Source organism: Vombatus ursinus, unplaced genomic scaffold (genome assembly GCF_900497805.2).
Source record: "Vombatus ursinus unplaced genomic scaffold, bare-nosed wombat genome assembly UNPS02014770.1, whole genome shotgun sequence".
NCBI classification, from domain to species: Eukaryota; Metazoa; Chordata; class Mammalia; order Diprotodontia; family Vombatidae; genus Vombatus; species Vombatus ursinus.
Window position 1 is genome coordinate 17,582,404 of NW_020954548.1, and position 14,743 is coordinate 17,597,146.

General features: G+C 35.1%; 1 pseudogene; it reads right to left on the bottom strand.

Moving 5' to 3' along the window:
• Nucleotides 1-1,769: 1,769 nt before the first annotated feature.
• Nucleotides 1,770-14,743, bottom strand: part of LOC114043834 — a 143,466-nt pseudogene continuing 130,492 nt past the window's right edge.

Sequence of the window (14,743 nt, forward strand, 5' to 3'; positions counted from 1 at the left end):
CCTCTCATTTTTCTATAACATTCTAGGATAAAGTGTTCATTTGCCTTACTCCAAAAGGTCTCATCATTTCTACCCCAGCAAACCAGTTCTTTGTGCATGAGAATCAGGTCCAGAACAGCAGTTCTCCTAGTTAGTTCTTCCTTTTTTGAGGGAGAATAATTTTCCATCAAAACAACAAAGTACTATGTGCATTACTTCAGAACACAGGATAGACAACAGATATCTTACTATTTCAAATCCTCCATCATTGATATAAAATCTATACTACATTCCCCCACACACATTTCTCTATCTGTCTATCTATCTATCTATCTATCTATCTATCTATCTATCTATCTATCTATCTATCTATCTATCTATCCATCATGCCTCTGTGTCAGTTTTTCTAACTCTTCATATATTTTTCTTTTCTATCCAGATAGTCTGTAGTATGTTCAGTGGCAATAAAGCTTCTGTTCCTGCCTCCATTGATCTTCACCCAAATATTCTCTACCATGATTTCCAACTCTGGTTGTTGGATTTTGGCAGCAGTATATTGTCTTAATATACAATACCTGCCTCTGTCTCCTTCCCATTCTTTACCTAAGTCTTATATTTTTGAATAAGTTATATTCTTCCAAAACCATGTCACAGTCACAGATATCATTCCACCAAGGCTTATTGGTGCCATTGAGCTCAAATTTGCCTCCTTGGGTTAGGATCTCTAATTCAATTTGCCTGTTGTCTTTATTTTTGGCAGTTGTGTAGATATCTGAGGCTATAATTTTAATTGTTTTCTTCTTTCTTGATTTTTTTTCCCTCTAAGGCAGCTAGTGTATATAGTATAATATATACTGTATAGTATATGGTGTATAGTATAGTATACTTCCTCTTTCCTTTTAATTTTTTAAAATATTGCAAATGCAAATACTCTGTTGCAAAAGCAAAGCTATCACCATATCACAGAGAACAATTTGATAAAAGTTCATGAAAAATATTGTAAGCCATGCAGAGTGTAATTTACAAACTGGAAGATCAGGTCATTTCCTTTATAACATGACACTACATTCTTGGTGAAGAACAGATTTTAAATAACACTGAGAAACTGAACTAAAATATGGTACAATCATTACAGCTTCCATGCATGCTTTTAAGTATCTGTCTTCCTCCCCAAATTAAAAATATTTTATTTTTTTCCAATTACATGTAAAGATAGTTTTCAACATTCATTTTTATAAGACTTTGAGTTCCAAATTTTCTTTCTTCCCCTCCTTTCCCTCCTCCCTTCCCAAGACAGCAAGCAATCTGATGTAGGTTATATATGTACAATCATGTTAAATATATTTCCATGTTAGTAATGTGAAAGAAGAATCAACACAAAAGGGAAAAAATATAAGAAAGAAAAAAAGTGAAAATAGTATGCTTTGATCTGCATTCAGACTCCATATTTCTTTCTTTTTCCATCATGAAAATAGCATTTTCCATCATAAGACTTTTGGAATTGTCTTGGATCATTGTATTGCTTAGAAGAGCTAACTCTGTCATGGTTGATCATTGCTCAATGTTGCTGTTACTGTGTATAAAAGAATCTCTCTCTTATGATGTACTTAAAAGTATCTAGACTTCAGCATGGTGGTTCTACAGCAATTCTTTGGAAGAACAAAATGTCACAATGAAATTTCACAGGAGAATATTTAGGCCAAAACAGAGTGCATTCATTTTTCTTCATTTCCAAGGATAAATCTGATACTTTACATAAACAAACAAATCAACAAACAAAAAAACATATATCAACTTTTCATTTCAAATCCCCAACCAAACTTATGACCTCCTGTATGGAAGTTTTTTCCCCCCTATCAATTAAAGCTAAGAGCATCAGTTTTACATCTGATCAAAGTGTCTGAGTATAACCAAGTCCAATAAGACTATCATTATTCACTGCACCAAACAGGGACATTTTTTGATCCAACTTGTACTTAGTAGCAATGCAAAAAATGAATGTTTTTACTGCCAGCTGTCCAAGCAAGATTTATAGAAGTTTCAATCTTCTCATTAACCTTTTGGTGTATTGACCCTCCAAATTCAAAGCCATCATTCACATGTGTGCAGCTGGAAGTCAGTAACTTTATAACCTAGGGCAAAATTATGTTGATACAGTTTGGATATGGCCATGTCAAAACTCACCTGATAGCCAGAAAACCAACCTTCATAAGCTAGTACAGCTAAAAGATGGTCAGTTCAGAGAAATCAATGTCAACATTTCCATCAACACTGAAAGAGTCCCACTTACAAGAGACCTTTGATTTCTCATTCTTCTTTCTTGTTCTTGGTATCGTTATGGTATCAAGAGCCAATTTATTTTCCGTGCTAATTTCTTTCCCCAGGATGTTGTCTCTATTCCATTTTTGAATGAAGGTAAGTTCACAGTCATAGATCTTGTACTTGGTTTCCAAATTACCAGAAGCTTTACCTGTACCAGTATATGAATGAAGATAAGTGGAAAATTCCATTCCACTGGAAGACTTGGTTTTAAGATATATTTTAACCATATCAAACGTATAGCATTTGTTGAAGACATCCTTAGTTGCTTTTCCTAGGTCACAGTAACTTGTGTGTTATACATTTCTTCATGAAGGAAAGGTCTGCAACACAGATAGTAGCCAAAGGAATAGGGTAGTCCCTTCCTTTTACTTTTTGAATGTTTGAACATAATTTTTCAAGACTACCAGCAAATATAATTTTACCCACCTTTTTATGTGTACTTCATCCTTTGCCAAAATCCACCACTTCCATATTTAGAACCATGGTTCAGAAACTCAAATCTCATTCTCAGACTGATACTATCTTTCAGAATGTGTTTACTTTCCAAACTTGACTTTCCCTTATGGTGACTTACCTGCAATTGTTAACAAACAAAAAACACCAAATATTCCTCTAAAGTGTTCAATTTCTCCTTGACTTTTTACTACCTAACACTTTTTTCTAGATAATTCCTGGATGTATTATTTGTACCTTTATGAATCAACAAAAGTGACTATAATATGGAAAATTCAATATGGAAGTTTTGGAAGGATCTTCTTCCTTGATAAATGCACTTGGAAACCAGGGAACCTCTCCATTATCATTCAACTCTTTTGTCATCATTACAGAACATAGACCTATACTCAATAGTTGAGAACAACAGCAGAGGTTATTCCAGGTATAGGAAAGCCCATGTGAACTCTCAGGGACAAAATATGTGGAAGGCAGTGAAAAGAGATATTGATGTAAAGGTAAAGTTGTGCTGAATTTTGAAGGATCTTGAATGCCAGGCTAAGAAGTTCAAAACTTTATGGGTAATAGGATTCCACTGAAGATTTTTAAACAGAGAAGAATTAAATGAAGATTTAATTTGCTGGCAGGAGTATGAAAGATGACTTAGAGTGGCACAAGAATGGAGATGGGAAAACAAACATTGTCGAGGCTATTATAATTGTCCAAGAGAGTTTTACTTAGGATCTGTTCCATAGTGGTAACATTGGAAATAGATAAATGGATTTGGAGCAGAATCACAAGGAGCAAGTATCTTCTCTCACTCCCTAGCAGGGGGCCTGCATTGAGAGGATGGGACAGGTAAGACAACATTTCCTATTGCATTTCAATGCAATAGAGATGATGTCACTCGCATCCCAAATTCTGATTTTATATATATATATAGTGTGTGTGTGTCTGTGTGTGTCTGTGTGTGTATTACAAATAATGGTTAGTTTTCATATGATTCAATCATTAATACACTCTTTTGGTACACTGACTTGAATAGATATCTGTGGATTGGCTTGGCAACCCAGCTATCATGCATGTCATCATTTCTGTAGGAAAACATGTTCTAACTATGAATTAACTTTTGTAAGATATCCTGTCTATAAATTGTGGATTGTCTGCACTCTGTATCTAAAGATGAAGAATAAATTTAAAGAAATGTTGAAAAAAAATTAAGTAGAAAGTTTTTGTATTGCTCATTCTGTGAGGACAGAAAATGGTTGCTTTAAAAATCATAATTGCCTTGATATAGACTTAGGGATCTGAGAAGGTTTAGATTAGCAGGATGGAAAATAAAAAGGAAGCAATCTAGTATTCTTTAAAATTGGAAGCAGGTTTATATGAGCTCTCTCATACTTTTCCAGTAGATTTTCACTTAATTTAATAAGCCAACCTTTTCAACTCAAACTATGAGGCAGCCTTTTACAGCTATGACCTGAAGCAGTGTAATTTGACAGACAGAGAATTAAACTTGGATCAAGGAAGACTCTAAGAAGGTTCTAATTGCACTAACTGGTTCTGTGACCATGGAAACTAATCACTTAATTAAGCTGTGCCTCAATTTCCTTACCTGTAAAATGGTGATAATGCCTGTAACATTTGACTTACAGGGTTGTTGGGAGGAGCCACTAAAATAATATGTGATGAAGTTTTTTGATAATCTTAAAATAAAATATTAATGTCAGCTACAGTCATGATTTTGAGTGTAATAATCTTGACTGATCAATACTTCTAGGCCTCCATCTAGCTCTGTTCTCTATATATTCCACTTTAACATATGACATAAGTGTCTCTGAACAGCTTTCTTCAATGATATGTCTGAAAAGTAGCAAAAAAATCTAGAGCAGTGCAATTTTAGGTTTGTCATACTTCACGACCTCACGATAGTTAGTCATTTCAATCTTTTCAGTAGGAAAAGTTAGTCAACCTTGTCACTCAATGTCATGGCAAAATATTTTTTGACTGACTACGTACAGTGTTCAATTCTCAACCAGCTATGTTGGTGTCACAGAGATATAGCAAAACATTCATAATCATTTTAAACTACTAGGCCTAGGCATTTTAGTCCTCACTAATGAATTTATCTCTCCAAAAACTTCTTGCTGTGCTTTTACTGTCATTATGACAAGTTTTAGTTGGCTTGACTCAACAGATACAAACTTGTAAAGGTATGAATTAAAATAGAGATGAGGTTCCATTTTTGGCACATTTCTCTTATGATTTTTCTTGTTTCTCCCTTGGCAATCATATCCATTCCCACAAAGCTTCAATAATCAGTTATCCTCAGATAACCTTCAAAATTATATGTTCAACCTCAATCTGTCCCTAGAGCTCCCATCCTACATTTGCTTCCTACATGTCCAACTAGCACTTCAGATTCAACATATAAAAAGCTGAACTCAAAACATTCCTGCCTTCTCCCTGTAAAGCTAATCCTCCTTCAGACTTTCATTATTTTTTTTCTTTTAAAGGTACCAATATGTCTTCCAAGAGCTCAGATTTGAAACTCTAGACTATCTAAGGATCTTAACAGACTAGAATAAGATCCAAATCTAATAAGATGAAATTTTGGAAATATAACTAGAAAATTTCACATGGATTCGACAAATCAACTAGAAAATTTTGAGATGGGAGAAGTGTTTATATAGCAGTTCATATAGAAAAATTGGTGCAAAATATTTGGACTGTATTTTCAATTTGGGTCAATGGTATAAAACTGAACCTATGAAAGGTAATGTGATCTTAGACTACTTTGAGAAATATAGCTTCTAAGAATTAGTGCTCTATTCTCTGCGCCACCTAGCTGCCCCAAGGATTTCCTCTTTCCAGTCCTCCTTTAGTCCTCTGCTCTTCCCTGCAGAAAAGAAAAGAAAATAAAACAAACAAACAAACAAACAAAAAACATGCCCATAGAAAGCTATTCTAAGATCTAAGCACTTTGCCTCAACTCCACAATTTGAATAGCTTTTCTTCTTTTAAGGCTCAGTTCGAGTGTTACATCCTCCATATTCCATTTCCAGAGCTCCACAGCTATAAGTGCTCTCTCCTCAAAAGTTCTTAGATTTTCTTGATATGGATCTCTGGATAATCATATTTTATTTTCATTATATTTATTTGTGTCCATGTCACATCTTTGTATTAGGTTAGCACCTTGAGGTCAAACCAAATCAGCAAGCATTTATTAAGCATGTACTATGTATGAATAGTTATGCTAAGCAGTGGAGATACCAAAAAAGACAAAAACAATTCCTGCCTTCAAGGAGCTCACAGTTTAATGGAGAAGACAATATACAAGAAACTATGTTCAAACAAGATTCTCTCTCTCTCTCTCTCTCTGTCTCTCTGTCTCTCTTTGTGTATATATATAAACACACATATTGCTATAAGTATGAATGTGTGTATATACAAATACACATGCATAGACACGAATATACACGTATGTGTACATATAGATATATACACATATACCTATATGTATACACACATATGCATACAATGCAACATAATACATGCATGCTTACATACATATGTACATGCATGTGTGTGTTTATGAAATCTCAGATGTAAGTCACTAGTCTTAAAGATGACCAGGAAAGACTTATTTCAGAAGGAAGAATTATTTTTAGCTGATATTTGAAGGAAGCTAGGGAAGCCTAGAGGGATAGTTGAGGAAGGAGAGAATTCTAGACATGGCAGTCAGTGGAAATGCATGGTGTTGGAGGATTCTGGGAAGATGGCAGAGTAGGTCAGAAAATTCCAAGCTCTCAAGATTTTCCCCCAACAAAGGAGATGAAATAGTGCCTCAGGGTGAACATAGAGTGGTAAAAATAAATAAGAGCAGGAGTAGAATGGGGGTCTTCCTAGGACAATCTGAGAAGACCTGAAGAAAAGTACCAGGATGAGGTTTTGGTCTCTGTGAAGGTAAACACCTCCATGCTAGGTCCTAAATCCACTTAAACAACAAATAGCAAGCCCTGGGATTAACTGGGTTGGAAAACCCCAGCCACAGGAACTTTTACCCCCAGGACAGGGAGTGGTGTTGAGTATCTGAGCTGGGGAAGATAGAAGGAACCTCTGCTCACAAGGAATGCCAGACCTAGCTGTGCCATGGAGATGTGGTAGGGCAAGAAGGAATCAGTACACACCAATGAGTTTGGAAGAAGTGGGGTGGGGATACTGGTGGCTGTGGGCACTTAAAGGAAGCTGGAGATCTTGATTTCAGTTCCAGGCCAGATGGGAGAACTGAAGGAGGATCTAAGGAGAGAAGCACCATCCTCCATACCCCAGGACTAGAGCTGATTATAAAAAAATTAAGCTACTACAAATAAAAAAATAATAATGCACAGGCAAAGGAGAAAGAATCCAATTACAGAGAGTTACTATGGGAAAAGAGAAGACTAGGGTTCATCTTTAGAGGAGGATACTGAAGCAAAAAAACCTTCTACTTCCCAAAAGAGTATCATCAAATGGTTACCTGCTCAAAAAGAATTCATAGAAGAACTTAAAAAAAACACTTTAAAAATCAAAAGAGAAAGATTGAAGGGGAAAAAAATAAGAACAATCCAAGAAAAAACAAGATTATGAAAAGAAAGTCAACAAATTAGAAAAGGAGATCCAGAATCTTAAGGAAGAAAATGATTTCTTGAAAATCAGAATTGGGCAAGGGGAAGCCAGCAAAGTTATGAGAGATCAAGAAACAATAAAACAAAATATAAAGCATGAAAAAATGGTCAAGAATGTGAAACATCTCATAAGAAAAAAACAACTGATCTGGAGAATAGATCAAGAGGAGAAAACATAAGAATAATCAGATTACCTAAAAGTCATGATCAAAAACAAAATCTTGATACAATAATACAAGAACTAATTAAAGAAAATTGTTCTGAAACATTAGAACAAGAGGGGAAAGTAGAAATAGAAAAAAATCCACCAGTTGCTACCTAGAAGAGATCCTATGAGTAAAACCCATAGGAATATTATAGTCAAATTCCAAAACCCCTAGTTCAAGGATAAAATATCATAAGCAACAAGGAAAATAAAACAATTTAGATATTCTGGTACCACAATTAGAATCACACAAGATCTAGCAGTGGCAACACTCAAAGCCTGCTTGAAACACTATATATTGAAGAGCAAAAGAACTGGGATTCAGGCCAAAAATATCATACCCAAAACTAAGCATGATCCTGAATGAAAAAAAAATGGACATTTAGTGAACTGTCAGACTTCCAGGACTTTGTTAAAAAACAACAAAACAAAACAAAACAAAACAAAACAAAAACCTGAACTTAATAGAAGATTTGACATACAAGAGCCAAGAGAAATGTAAGGTACATACCAAAGACTAATTACAAGGGACTTGATAAGGACAGATTGTTTACTTTTTATGTATATAAAATGTAAAATGTATGTCTAAGATTGTTATTAGTAATTGGGTAGTTTGTAAGAAAGATTGGGGCAGACCTGAGTATGATATGACTTTAAAAAGTAAAACCATTTAGGAACAGCTAAAAAAGAGTAATTATTTTATACAAATGAGGTGCAAGAGGAGGAAATGGCATAAAGGAATTAGATGGGGAGGAGGGCTGTTTGTTCTGGAAACCTACTTTTATCAGAAATGGGTTCAAGAGGGAAAAATAGATATATATTTAAAAGATTATAAAAGTCTTCTAAATTCAGAAAGAAGTAAAACGCAAAGGGGATTGGAAGCGGGGAGAGGAGAAGAGAAGGATCCTTGGTGAGAGGGGGAGGTTAAGTAATAAGAAGGCAAGGTAGCAGGCAGAAATAAAATCGAGTTAGGAGGGATAGAAAATTAAGAGATACACACAAACATAAAGACAAAGATCAGAAGTTGAATTTGTTAGGCAAAGTGTATGTCTATATATGTATGTATGTGTATACATGTATATGTGTATTTGTATATCTATATCTATATATAACTATATCCATGCTTAATTGTAGCCTTCTGTGGAGTGGGGAGGAAGGGGGGGAAAGAACAAAGTAAAAAGTGTACAGCAGAGAACAAAAGAAAACTAACAAGGAAGTAAAGAAAATATGGACAGCTCTCAACACAACACATAGTATTTATTATATAGGCTTTCTTGAAACAGAAATTTATTGATATATATTTTGAATCCTCTCTTATGTTCTGTTGTGCATATGATGTGCTTTTTTTCTTTTCTTATTTTTTATTTAAGTTTCAATATTTAAGTTTATAATATGTTTTTTATTCTTTTCTTCTTGTGTATTTGTTTCAGTAATTAAAAAAAGAAAATGTTGAAGCTGGTGTCTATAATCTATAGATTATAGAAGATAGTAAAGTATAAGATTATTCTAATAGTAGGAGGGGGCTAGGATATGAAGAATTTCAAAAATAAAACATAAAGTTTTATATTTGATCATAGAGTTGATAGGAAGCCACTATTGTTTATTGAAGGGGTGTTGGTGTGGTGGTGGTGATGGAATGACATAATCAGGATGTGCTTTAAGAAAATAGCTTTGATAGCTGAGTGTAGGGTAGACTGGAGTGAGGAGGAGATGTGTCAGGGAGGCCAACTTGAAGGCTGTTGGAATAATCCTGGCTTGAGGTAAGGGGCATCTGTACCATTGTGGTAACTGTGTCAGAGGAGAAAAGGGGGTATATGCCGACAAGAATTGGCAATGGATATTGGTTTATGGGAGGAGGGCAGGAGTGCCAATGATGACACCTAGATTGTAAGCCTGAGTAGTCATCCAGGTTGTGGGTATTTTTAATAATAATTGGGGAGTTAGGATGAATGGAGAACTTAGGAATGGAGTGGGGAAGACAGTAAATTCAATGTTGGACATGTTGTGTTTGAGATATCTAAAAGGCAATTGGAGATATAAGACTGGAGGTCAAGAAAGAGATGAAGGCTGGGGAAAATATAATCTCACCATCATTCACGTAATGATAATAACTGATTTCATGGAAGTTGATGAGATAACCGAGCAAAATAGTGTAGAGGGAGAATCTTGTGGGACACCTACATTTATTTTGTGAACTGCATAAAAGATACTGAAAAGGGATGGTTCGGCAGGTAAGAAGAGGACCAGGAGAGAATATCATCATGAAAATGTAGAGAGGAGTGGGTTTCTAGGAGAAGAAGGTAATTAATAATGTCAAAGCTTGCACAGAGGTCAAAAAGAATGAGGACTGAGAAAAGGACATTTGATTTGGGATCATCAACAGCTTTGGAGAGAGTAATTTCAGTTGAATGATGAAGTTGGAAGCAAGACTACAGAGAAGTAAAGAGAGAGTGAGAGGAAAGGAGGCATTGATTGTTGACAACTTTGTGAACAAGATTAACTGCAAAAGGTAGGAAAAAGGTAAGACAATGCCTAGCAGGGACAGATGAATAAATTGAGGGCTTTTAAGCATGTGGGTGACCTAGAGATTTTTGTAGGCATCAGGAAAGCAGGCAGTAGATAGGGAGAGATTGGAGAATAGTGAGAGAATAGGGTAGTAGAGGACAATCTGCTAGAGAATAAATAAGATTACTTATGTATATAGATTATTTTGGCAAAGAGAAGGACGACCTCTTCATGTGAAACAAGACTGAAGAAGGAAATGTGAAATATGAGTGAAGGTGAAGGTTCTTAGCTTATAGTTTGGAAGTAGGGAGAGCCATGAGACATTTAAGATGTGAAACAGTTTGGAAAAGCCAGTATGATTAGTGGGATAGTGAATCAATAAAGGGGATATACTTTCCCCCCGACATTTAGATGTTACTTGAAGGTTTGCAAAGTGTTTTTCAAATATTATTTTATTTAGGGTAAAATATATTGCCTCATTTTATGTAAAAAAATTCCCTTGCCTCAGAGAAGGTCCAGTTGAAATTACGCATCATTAATTTGTACTGGGCCAAGTGATAATGATTTTGTGATTTTTTCTTCAGTTTTGTTCTGCAACATTTGAATTGGAAGAAAGGTCACAGATGGTGGCAGTAATCCAAGATGGGCTTTGAAGGATAAAATGGGCAATAAGATAGCTGCTGCTGTGGGTGTTTAGATGGTGGTTACGTTATAACTGTGGTGAAGGAACAGGAACAAATATTTCAGGCTCAGATATGGGGGCAGGGAGAAGAAGTTCACAGTTTGCGCAGTAAAGACAGAAGGTTCAATGTAAAAAGGTTGGGGGATAAGAGTCATTTGGTTGTGTTTTGGTTGTGTGGGAGTCTAGCTCTATGACAGACTGTTTAACACAGACACCTGAGATCTGACCTTTCTTTCTAGCCTTTGTTTGGTTGGTCACACATCCTTTTAGTTCAGGCCATGGTCTCATTGTAACAAGGCTAAGGTCTTCCATAGGGAGGGTCTTTTCCATTTGGAAACTGATGCTGTGTTGGATACTGTGAGACTTAGAATTAAGAGGATTAGTTCAAATACTTTGCTATTTACTGTCTCTGTAATTCAAGGAAATCACTTGCCTCAGGAAAATTTCTATGGTTTATCTAGTAAGTGATAGAAGAGTTACACTCATGAAATCACAGATCCTTAACATATTCCCAGTATCTGTTACAGTCCTTTGCACTTAGAAGGTGCTTAATACTTGCTTATTGAATTGAATTTTAATAAGTAAAGTTTTACAAGCAATAGGGAAAATCCATAGTACTTAGAAGTCTACATATAGTGAATCCTTTTGTAATTATTAGAACCACTCCTAAATTATCCGTTTTGAAATTTTGATTTTCATACATTGGATTTATTTAAATGTGAAGGCCTCAGGGCCTTTTATTGTTACCTCTGCTAGACAGGGTCTAGTTCAATTCAGTTCAATAAGCATTTTATTTTGTGTTTGCTGTGTGCAAAGTACACATTTAAAGGACAATGGGGCTACTAGGCAGAGGGCCAGACACTTGTTTTGGGGTCAAGTCAAATTGGGTACCAGTCCTATATCTAACATATGCTGGTTGTGTAACCATAGGCAAGTCACTTAGCCTCTATATTCCATAGGCAATTTTCTCTTATTATAAATTACAGAACAGTTTCAGATTTCCATTGGTAAAGGGAATTCCTTCTTTTGATGCTTCCCATACCAATGAAATCAGAGGTCCATGCCAAAAATATATTGGGCATTGTATTGGAGATAAAAAGGAAACAAATTAAGCAGCCTCTGCCTTCAAGGAACTTGGAAAACAATCTGTAAACTAATTAGCACATTCAACCCATGTGCATAGTAAATAGGAGTTACAAGATGAAAATATAAGAGAAAATGATTAAAGATCAAGTAATATATTGTTTTGAGGGCCTTTATTTTATGCTATCATCTATTTCCCCTTACTACCCCCACCCTTTATTCCCCACTTTGAAGCCCTATTGCAACTCAGTTCAATAAGGAAGACAACGTAAAAAGGAGTACTAGATACTAAGTGGCTTTAGTGATATGGAGAGAACTTGGGAATCAGCCTAATGGAGGGTGAAGTGCACAGAATCTTGTCTAGCCAGGGGAGGGAATGAAAGGCAAGTGGTGAAAATAATGAATTGTCTCTCACAATTATTTGTTTTCTCAATCTCTAGGGATTTATTTTCCTAGTTTATTCTCTTAGATAGATGATGAGTCAATGTTAGCAAAATGCTTTGAGCTCTTTGAAGGGAAAAAAGATCACATGCATTTAAATTATAATCTCTTTATTAAAATGAATGATTCTGATTAGAATGGTTAATGCTGTTCTGGGCAAACCAGCTCCCTCCACCATAGGAGTTAAGAATCAAAAATTATTTTTTTTTTCTGAATTGTTTCTTTTGACCAACAGTTATACGTGACTTGAAATGATTTCTCCTTTGCCAGCTATATATTTGGAGACACAGGAGTGGAAAGTCACATTATAAGGTAACATTTTAGGCTAGAGGAACAGGAAAAGGGATGACCTTCCAAATAATTCCATGGATGACTGGGTGAAGAAAAAAACCCTAGAAAATGTCCTGAGGTTATATGCTCTTGGGTGATGTTAAGGCTCTCTGACCTGCTGAGAGTAAGACAGATGAGTGCCATGGGGACTCATTGCCCAGCTCAGTGAGCAGACCAGAAAATGACTTCAGGGGCTGCTTCCAGGGAAAGACAGCAACCCATTATTTGGAACATTTATTTCTGAGCATTTTCTTTCCTCTACTCTTTACAAGAAAAAGTCACAGTATGAATAGATTTCTGATGCGTATGTGTATCTCTGGCACTCTCACACACACACACATAATATACTATATATATATGTGTATATATATATTTCACATTGAGTAATAAACATGTATATATACACATTTACATATATGTGTATGTATGTGTCGGTATGTATATATTATATACATATGTTTATTACTCAACTTGCAATATTACAAAGATAAATAAAATCATTTTACAGTTAAGTAAACTCATCAGCAAATGGTACAAAGTCTACAGAATTTATGAAAGCATATCCAGGGCAACTGTAGTCACAGACAGAATGACAAGGATGATATGAATACATTGATAGTTCTTAGAGAGATTTGAATTACTCTACTGGGTCTCTCTATTATTGTTATTTTTCAAGTGATAAGTATTTTATTTGTCCCTTCCACCACTTCCTCTCCCTATTGAGAAAATTAAATTGAAAAAAAATGTCCTTAATACAGATCTACATAACTCAGCAAAGCAAATTCCCACATTAGCCATGTCTTGAAAATGTGTGCCTCTTTCTGAATTTTAAGTTTATCATGTCTCTTTCAGGAGGTAAAGTGGCATCCTACATATCCATTCTTTTTTATTTATGGTTTATCATTGTGTTGATCAAAATAATAGTCTTTCAAAGCTGTTTTTTTCTCTATGATGTTGTTATCATTGTTTAAATTGTTTCCTATTTTTTCTCATTTGGCTCTAAATTAGTTCATAGAAGTTTCCCAACATCTTCAAAAATTATCCTGCTCAAAATTCCTTGTGGCACAATAATATTCCATTACATTTCAATACCACAACTTGCTTAACAATTCTCCAATAGAACACCCTCTTAGTTTCCAATTTTTGTTTACCCTCAAACAGCCATAAATATTTTTGTACATAGAGATACTTTTTTCCTTCTTTGATATCTTTACGCTATAGGTCTAATATACCTGGATACAAACAGTTTAGTAACTTACTGGGTGTAGTTTCAATTTACATTTCAGAATGGCTAGACCAGTGGTGGGGAACCTATGGCCTCCAGGCCAGGTGTGGCCTTTTAGGTCCTTGGGTGTGGCCTTTTGACTGAATCCAAGTTTTATGGAACACATCCTTTTCATAAGGGATTTGTTTTGTGAAGTTTGGATTCAATAAAAAGGCCGTATTTGAGGACCCAGAGGGCCACATGTGGCCTTGAGGGCACAGGTTCCCCACCCTGGGCTAAACCAATTAATTCTTCACTAGAAGTGCAATAGTGTGCCTGTTTTCTCACAACTCCACTGTTTGTCATTTTCCTCTTTTGTCATCTTTGCCAGTCTTATAGGTGAGATATATAATCTCAAAGTTGTTTTACTTTGAAATTTTTCTATTAGTGAGTAAGAGCTTTTATATTATTATTGATAGCTTTAAACATTATGTTTGGGGAAATGGCTCTTAATTAAATAGATTTGAATCAATTCCTTGTATACCTTGGAAATAATACCTTTACCCAAGAAACTTGTTGCAAAGATTTTCCCCCAGGTACTCATTTCTTTTCTATTTTCACCACACTAGATTCTCTTGTGCAAAACTTTTGAATTTTATAAAATCCAAATTATTCATTTTATCTTATATCATCCTATCACTTGTTTAATCAGGATTCTGTTCTTTATATAAACCTGAAAGGTAATTTTTTTCTGTGCTCCTAAATTTAGCTGGGAAATGATCTTTTATGTCTAAGTCATATGTCCATTTGGAGTTTATCTTTATGTGTGGTGTGAGATATTGATCTAAATCTAATTTCTATAAGACTGCAGTCCAGTTTTTCCAGTGGTTTTT